The following is an 8,887-nucleotide window of genomic DNA, read 5'->3' on the forward strand; positions in this document are numbered from 1 at the left end:
TTGTTTTGGACCCGTTGAAGTTTGAGGTGGTGGGTTTTAGCGCAGCTCTCCCAGACCGGCATGCCATATTCGATCACAGGGAGGATGATTTGCTTGTAGACAGCAAGCTTATTTTTTAGGGACAATGACGACCGGCGGTTGATCAAAGGGTACAGTAGTTTCAACAAGACGTTACACTTTGTCACCGTTTTGTCAACCTGCTGCCTGAAAATAAGCTTGCTGTCGAGGGTCAAGCCAAGATAGTCGGCCTCATTGGCCCATTCCACAGTCGTGCCATTGAGGATGATTTTACAGTCCCCAGGCGGAACAAGTTTAGGGGATTTGGAGTGGGGGAAAATGATGACCTGGGTCTTCGCCGCGTTGATACAGATCTTCCAGCTGGTGAGGTACTCTGTCAGGGCATCCACCCAAGTAACCAAAAGTTCCTTTAAGAGTACGTTTTTCGCTTAATCAGCTTCAAAGAGCTGCTTAAGCGTAAAACGTACTCTTAAAGGAACTTTTGGTTACCTGGGCAGGCCTCGTTGGAGTTTTGCCACTAGCGCTCTGATCACTCTACCGTTGTAGACGATGGAGGTGTCATCTGCGAACAGAGACAGAATGCCGCCTTCTGGAGGTTCTGGCATGTCGGAGGTGAACAGATTGAAAAGCAGGGGCCCGAGGATACTACCCTGGGGGACGCCTGCGACAATGTTGTGCGCATTGGAACTCGCTCCGCTGATTGAGACCCGGAATGTCCTTGCCGACAGGTAATTGTTGATGATTTTCACCAGGTAGCAGGGAAGATTGTAGCGTTGTAGTTTGTACACCAGGCCATCATGCCATACATTGTCAAATGCCTTCTCGACATCGAGTAAGGCCATGGCGGATGTTTTTGAGACAAACTTGTTCCGTCTGAGGACGTTGGTAACTCGAGTCAGTTGGTGTACAGTTGACCGACCGCGTCGGAAACCAAACTGTTCCTCGAGCAAGATGTTGAGATTTTCGGCAGACTCAAGTCAAGACAAAATTTTCAAAACGACTTATCTGCTTTTGTAAACAAAGATTCAAACGACGATTTGACGAATCTGATAGCTCTCCCACGCAAACCAACACCATCAACAGATAGCGGAAACCTTCATCTACCTATTGGTGGTGTTGGTTTGCGCGGGAGAGCTATCAGATTCGTCAAATCGTCGTTTGTATCTTTGTTTACAAAAGCAGATAAGTCGTTTTGAAAATTTTGTCTTGAAGTAACCGATGATGAATAGCTTTTTCCCGAGGTGTGAGGCTCACTCAGAAATAGAACAAATCCATGATAGTGTAAAAACAAATCTCTTTTCATATTTTCGAAACTTATACTCAGCATAGTTTAAAAAGTAATCTATGAAATATTACGATTTAATCTACCACCGCATTTTGCGAGAAAATTCTATCCAGTGTAAATATTTGTTGCTCTGGTCACATTTTTGCCGTCAACGCATTGTTAATTAATCTTTCTGATCCCGGATGTTACCCCCAAATTGGTCATTTCTGATGCTGATTTCGGATTTATTACAATGCCACGGCTACGGCGATAAAGAGGACAAAAGTTGGAGGTAGGTTTTTGAGTTAAAATTCTTAAATAGCGCTCATTGAATTTGGTTTTCAGTACAGTAGCCGTTCGATAACTGCAAGATGTTTACTTTTCAGTTAACGAATGCCGTTCGATAACTGCAACGCATTCTAGACGTCAAACGGTTGTCAATCGACGTCAGATGCAATAAAAGTGCATTGAAATGTGCAGCGCAATGCAGCTGTCATTGAATCTGACATCACTTTGAAGTTTAGCGGTCCGATAACTGCAAAACTGTTGCAACTATCGAATTGCAGTTAAAAAGCATTGCAGTTAAATGACTTGCAGTTATCGAACGTCTACTGTACCAAAAATCGTTCCGATATGATTCGAATGGCTTTAATCACAAGTAGAATAAGGATCCTTGTGTATATGGCGATAATGTCTGCGGTAATGGATGAGCATTTGAAAAGCAAAGCAACACAGTTTTTATTTGTGAAAGTTCCACGAAATCCCCAATCTCGGAGGCGAATTGGATAGACAGAATGGACATTATTGAGAATTTCAATGTCGTGACGATGGTACATAAGCAAACATCAATTGTTCTGCAATACACGATACGGTCCGCCAAGCTGGTGACAATCCGAAACAAGAAATGTGTGGTCAGTCTGGTTTGGGCAGGACAGCTGGATGTAATCTATGCAGCGTTGTTGACAACACGGACAAAATTGGCAAAAAGGTACTCAAAAATCAGTTACAAAGTTGTACCGCAATGACCCGTTGGACCAGATTACAATCGTCGTGCGTTAACTACGACCGTCAGCTAGAACCAGCTCCTAGCGGCTGATATAAATGTAGCGGAGCAGGTGACTTATTACCCGCAGACTATTTCTCGCACGGTAACTTTGAACGGCGACTTAGTATAATCCAGCACAACATTATCTGATGTTTTTTATTACAGGTAATTGGAACGTGTTGCCCATCGAAATAATCAGCTGAAGAGGTTATTTGATAATAATGAACTACGAGCTAAAAACTCTATACACCAAAACATAAATTGGTAAGTATGGAAATTTCTATTGACTTATTTTTTCCATTGGCTCAATCGAATCTATTTATTTTAGGTCAGCTTTCGTAAAGAATCCATATTTTTGACGCCAAGAAATGACGGGGATTGTAGCTGCCCTTAAACAGACGATCACGAAACACAAGAACAAAATCAGCAGTTAAAAAAGAATGGAAGCTAACTATCGTCAGAGGGATTAACTGTTGCAGCAAAACAACGAAACAAATTATCGAAATCCAAAAAGTTCGAAAATAGCTAATCAAAGATAGGCTCTTGGATCAGCGTAGGCAAGGAATTCTTCGGAGGAGTGAAGCACATACGCAACAATCACAATAAGACCATCGGGAACTCCAGAAATGTAATTAAAAGAGTGGAAAAGACAGCAATTTATATTTTAAGCTGCAACTTTTTTGATTGTTCACAACAAATAAAAATGTGTTGGAAACTTTCTTCACTGCTGTTTGTTGTTTTTTGTAAACGGTAATTCTAAACAAAATCAAATAATTCTAATCAATACTGTTTTAAATATACTCGATCTATACTTGTTCCCGAAGGGAACCACAATTCTTATAGCAGCCAATTATTTTTTAGCAACGCTTAAACTATAATATATTTCTCATTAGTAAACAATTTTCTTAAACTTAATTTCATTATTTTTTTACTCACAAGAAGTGGTTTCCTTTTGCCCGCTAACTTCTTTGATTCTTTCTTTAAACTTCGATTGCCAATCACTTGTGCAATTACCCTAAGCAGGTTTGGTCGTCAGGGTCTATCTAAATCACCAAACAATCAATTATCAATTCTGCTGAAGCTTTACACATTGACTACTTACGAGCTAATCCTGAACAGGCCAACTAATACAGGACTGTCTTGCACATCCGATGGTACTTAATTGATAAGCATCAATATTCACCGTTCCTGCAGGTAAGTATTTACATTTGTTTACATTTATTATTTACACAATTTCTCTTTCTTTTTAGGTTTTATACTCACTGGATTCAGTATTGAAATTGCCTTGACACTTGTTTTTTTCCTACAAATTATACCTACACTTGATAATCAACTAAAACTCTTTTACCTACTTCATGCAAATCTAAATCACTTTTTCTTCCTATCGTGCGAGCGCAAATTATATTCGTTCTGTACTACTTGTTGTTTATGTTTTATATTCCTACCACAACTACCACATTTTCTCTCTTCTTTCGCTACTATCACTGCTGCATATAAGCTGTCATATTTATTGCAGCTGCACAACCAGGGGTTCTCAAGCGGCTTTGCAACACCCCAGCCCGTAACATCCGTCATTCTAGGATTTACAGTAACTCCAGTGCCGCTTATTTCACGTATACTTCGATCGCAACCACGATTCGTACCGTTGACCACTTCGTTCATAACGCATTTCCTTCGGTACTTACGCTTCTCTTTGAAAATATTCGATCTGAACGCTGGATCTTCGTTCGCGTCGCAGATCGTTCTTACTTGGGAAAGTTTAGAAACTCTTGTCTCAGTGTTACCCGTATCCTCGATCGTTCTCCTATTTTATTCGCCGACTTCTTTGACGATGGCAGTTCGTTCAAATTTATCTCTACACCAGTTTTCTTCACCAAAACTTCGTTGTTTTCCAGTTGATGATGCCCTACATAATGATCAGCTGTTGCCGTAATTGATTGTCTGGGTCCATAGATCGTCCAGCCAAGATTAGTACGCACCGCGATAGGTTCCAATAATTCACCTGCCTTTGCTTCGGCCGGCACAAATGTATGAATATTGTTAGCTCCGATTAATAACTGTGGCTGTCCATCGTAGGATTCAATCCGCAGTCCTCGCAAGTGTTTGTACCGTGCGGCAAGCTCCTTGTAGTCCAGCTTTTGGTGAGGAAGTTTCAATTTGTCAACCGTGTGGACGGTATGCAGTAACATCTTGGCGTTGGTGCCGGAATTTGTGTTGGAGACACACAAATTAATTCTTTGAGACTCTTCCACTCTAGATACATTTCCTGTCCAATGGATAGTTAGCCGCTCTGGCTCTCCGACTGCACCTAGGCGATCAGCTAGCTTTTTATCAATAAGCGTGACGGAAGCACCTTCGTCAAGAAACGCTAACACCGTAGCCGATTTTTGTCCACAGTGCACTTTCACCGGTACAATCCGAAATAGGACATCACAGTTTGTGTGCATGTGTGCACTCAATCCGGTCGCATTCTCAACTGGATGCATTAGCGGATTGTGATGCTCTCTACAATCACCTATGTTACAGTATATTCTAAATTCGCACTGTCCAACATGCTCATTCAGACACACAGAGCACAGTCTTTCCCGTGTTACAACTTTCAAACGTTCGCCGTATCGCATCTTCTTAAAGTTTGCACAGTGCCTTATATGATGGTTTGTAGACTGACAAAGCCTACAAGAGTTTGTCCTTATTTCTTTATTTGTTCTCCTAAAACTGCTAGATTTGCAGTTGCAGCATGTGGCGCTATTCTCATCTGAGTTATTTCCTTCACAATCTGAGTCATCTTGAGCTGGGTACGACAATTTGAAATCCATATCAACATTGGCTTCGCATGCGTCATCCACAATCTCCATCAGGAAGTCCGTAAGTGTCCGCAATGTCGTTTCTCCTCGATTTTTCGGTAATGAATCCATTCTCGCTTCTCACGGTCAGGAAGTTTTGCAACCAGAGACTTGATCAATAATGGATTTACGAGATGTTGTCGTAGATCAGCGGCCTCCAAATGTTCGCAGAGTTGCTCTACCGCGTTCCCGAAAGGAACGAAACTGCCAAGGTTATCCGGCTTAGGGGGATCCAACCTGTTGACCTTGTCCAGTAAACTATCGAGTAGTTGCTCTGGTCGGCCGTAATGCCTACGAAGCTTTTCTAATACTCTCGGGATTGATTCCGGCAGTAGTAGCTGACCCGACACCAGCTCGAGTGCATCATCTTCGAGCGCTTCCTGCAACCTCATCAGGTTCTCGTGGTTCATGTAGCCACATGCATCGTTGGACGCTTTGTAGGCCGCGTAAAATAATGGCCACTGCTCCGGTTTTCCCGAAAACTTTGGAAGCTTGTATGTCAGCCCCTTCCTCGCAGCCAGCTGAGCCTTTGACGGTCCAGTCTGCTGATGCCCCAGCCCATTTTGAAACTCTTTCACTACCTGCCTTCTGATGTTCCGCGAATCACGCCATTTGACTCCCTTCTCCAGTGGCCACTCGGAGCTCCGGCTCGATAATTCCGATTCTTCTTCCTCGTCGACATCCTCGTCCTCCTCTTCGGTGTCCTCGTCGTCTTCTTCCAGCATTTTGACGTGCTTCTGGGTCAGCTTCCACACATTTTGTTGGATTTTGCTGGAATTTCTTGCTCGCGAATCGTCTGCCACATATTTCGACGATGGCTTGGGCACTTTGGAAGTTGAAAGATCCGCCATCTCCTTGTCCATGGCCGCCATTTGCTGCTCGAAAGTCTTCTGGTTCACCTTCATTCGATCCATCTGCTCCTTCTTCTTCTGAAGCATCTCGGCTTGCCAGGCCCTCTGCTCTTCTTCTTCTTCGGCACGCATTTGCAACTCCATTTCTATCATCTTCCGCTCTAGAGCACGCTGCATCTCCTTTTCTTTCTTCCGCAGCTGCATCTTCACCTCCAACTGCTCCATCTGCTGCTTCTGTCGCTCCTCCAGCGCACGCACCTTTGCTTCCACATTGGATGCGACCAAATAAGTATTCGTGCTAGATTTGTCAGATTCATCGGCTTCTTTCTGACTACGGGTCTGATGCCTCTTGACGGTCTTCTTCTCTTTGGACTCCTTGGCCTTCTCCTGACAGGCGGCGCTTGGGCAGAACCACTTTTTCGGCAAATTGCCCTCGACGATGCCCATACAACGGGAATGAAAGCATCCCGAACAACAGTCGCACCTTACCATATCTTCATCACGAGTTGACGGGCCACAGATACCACACGAAACCTCCGTGTATTCTGGACTGGTATGCTTTTCCACAAGCTCTGAATCCGAAGCCATTTTGCAGGCAGGTCCGATTTCCTAATTGGACACCTGGTTTGTGTCACTTCTTTTTAAGAATGTTCCCGAAGGGAACCACAATTCTTATAGCAGCCAATTATTTTTTAGCAACGCTTAAACTATAATATATTTCTCATTAGTAAACAATTTTCTTAAACTTAATTTCATTATTTTTTACTCACAAGAAGCGGTATCCTTTAGCCCGCTAACTTCTTTGACTCTTTCTTTAAACTTCGATTGCCAATCACTTGTGCAATTACCCTAAGCAGGTTTGGTCGTCAGGGTCTATCTAAATCATCAAACAATCAATTATCAATTCTGCTGAAGCTTTACACATTGACTACTTACGAGCTAATCCTGAACAGGCCAACTAATACAGGACTGTCTTGCACATCCGATGGTACTTAATTGATAAGCATCAATATTCACCGTTCCTGCAGGTAAGTATTTACATTTGTTTACATTTATTATTTACACAATTTCTCTTTCTTTTTAGGTTTTATACTCACTGGATTCAGTATTGAAATTGCCTTGACACTTGTTTTTTTCCTACAAATTATACCTACACTTGATAATCAACTAAAACTCTTTTACTTCATGCAAATCTAAATCACCTTTTTCTTCCTATCGTGCGAGCGCAAATTATATTCGTTCTGTACTACTTGTTGTTTATGTTTTATATTCCTACCACAACTACCACATTTTCTCTCTTCTTTCGCTACTATCACTGCTGCATATAAGCTGTCATATTTATTGCAGCTGCACAACCAGGGGTTCTCAAGCGGCTTTGCAACAATACTATTCACATATAAATGAAAGTTATACTAATCGAGTATAACCAGAACATAAACGAAGTTGGGGTCAACCAGGCGAATAGCCATTTAGAATGACTTTAAATCTATTTAGTATAGATTTTTCTCAGAGTGTACCTTTACTACGGATAAACTCAGAAACTCATTAATGAGTAAAAAAGTACTCATTTTAAGTTCAAGTATGTAGCTGTCAGAAAATGGGGAAAATTTGACAACTTAAAATGTGTGAAAAAATACTCATTTTGAGAATCTTGTTTCAGTACGAAAATGACTATCTTTTACTCTTAAATGGGTGAAAAAATACTTAGGAGATGAATTTGAACCTATCAAAACGTAAAGTGGTTTTTACATTGAATATTTTATTTAAATTCGATTTGAGTTGCTTGAGTTTATTACTACGACCGTTAACAACAAGGGAGAGCTAGTACGTGTAAAAGTAAGTATGCACTTTGTTTTCAACTTCAATTTTATTCCTCATGTTTAATATAATTTGTTTCAGCATGCAGGAGTTACGGAAGCAACACCATCAGCATACACAGTGCAACTCGGACTATATTGCTGCATTTTCTGCAAAAACCCATCAGGTCCCAGGGGAACGACACAAGGTTTCCCGAGTCCAAAATTCTAGAAAAAGACGGCACATCCCAGAAAAAAGATGACAAAAATTCGCACAATATATGCCGTTTTTTCAGCTTGGAAAAACTTGTGTCGGTCCCTTTGGCGAAAACATATTTTAATTAAAATACACTTTATATGACTTACAAATAAACTTATTGTGTTCGTATGGTTTCATTTTCTTTTTTATTTTGAAGTCAGAAGAATCATTCAAATTATCGATCGTCGCCAAAAAAAACTATTCCCAAAGCGAGTAAAATTTACCCATTCAATGTTCTGAATCATTCTTGAAAATGGGTTAAAAAATCCCCATTTTTTGACACATATTGCGTTTACTCATTAAAGAGTAAACAATGTTTTACTCATTTTATGAGTAGATCCACTTATTGTTCAAAAAGAGTGAAATTTTACCCATTAATGAGTTTCTGAGATTGTCCGTGACCGGCCACGGATTCGATTTCATACACGTAAAAACACTTTTACTCATTAATGGGTACTTTTTCTTTGCTATCTCTTTCGCTCTGCTGAAAAATTTACCCATTTTGAGAGAATAAGTGGATCTACTCATTTAAATGAGTAAATCCACTTATTCTCCCAAAATGAGTAAATTTTTCAGCAGAGAGAAAGAGATAGCAGACAAAAAGTACCCATTAATGAGTAAACGATTTTTACCGGGTATGTTATAGCAAACTTCGCAGCTTTGCAGAGCGATCTCAGTAATATTCGACCGCGATGTCCGAATGCCCTGCATTGACACTTTGATTTGTCGGTGTGCGAGCGTAACATGAGCGTAACGTATATATCTTGCGTGAGTGTGTCGGTAGCATCAGGAAAAACTGGAATCCATTCGG

The 8,887-nt window shown here is 41.1% G+C and overlaps 1 long non-coding RNA gene across 1 annotated transcript; it reads left to right on the forward strand.

The window, feature by feature from the left end:
- Positions 1-1,984: 1,984 nt before the first annotated feature.
- LOC134221119 (uncharacterized) lies at positions 1,985-2,970 on the forward strand. The gene is made up of 3 exons (XR_009982231.1): positions 1,985-2,430; positions 2,493-2,591; positions 2,656-2,970. It is a non-coding gene; the product is annotated as an uncharacterized LOC134221119 (long non-coding RNA).
- Positions 2,971-8,887: the final 5,917 nt, after the last annotated feature.

The sequence above is a fragment of the Armigeres subalbatus genome, chromosome 1 (genome assembly GCF_024139115.2).
Source record: "Armigeres subalbatus isolate Guangzhou_Male chromosome 1, GZ_Asu_2, whole genome shotgun sequence".
NCBI classification, from domain to species: Eukaryota; Metazoa; Arthropoda; class Insecta; order Diptera; family Culicidae; genus Armigeres; species Armigeres subalbatus.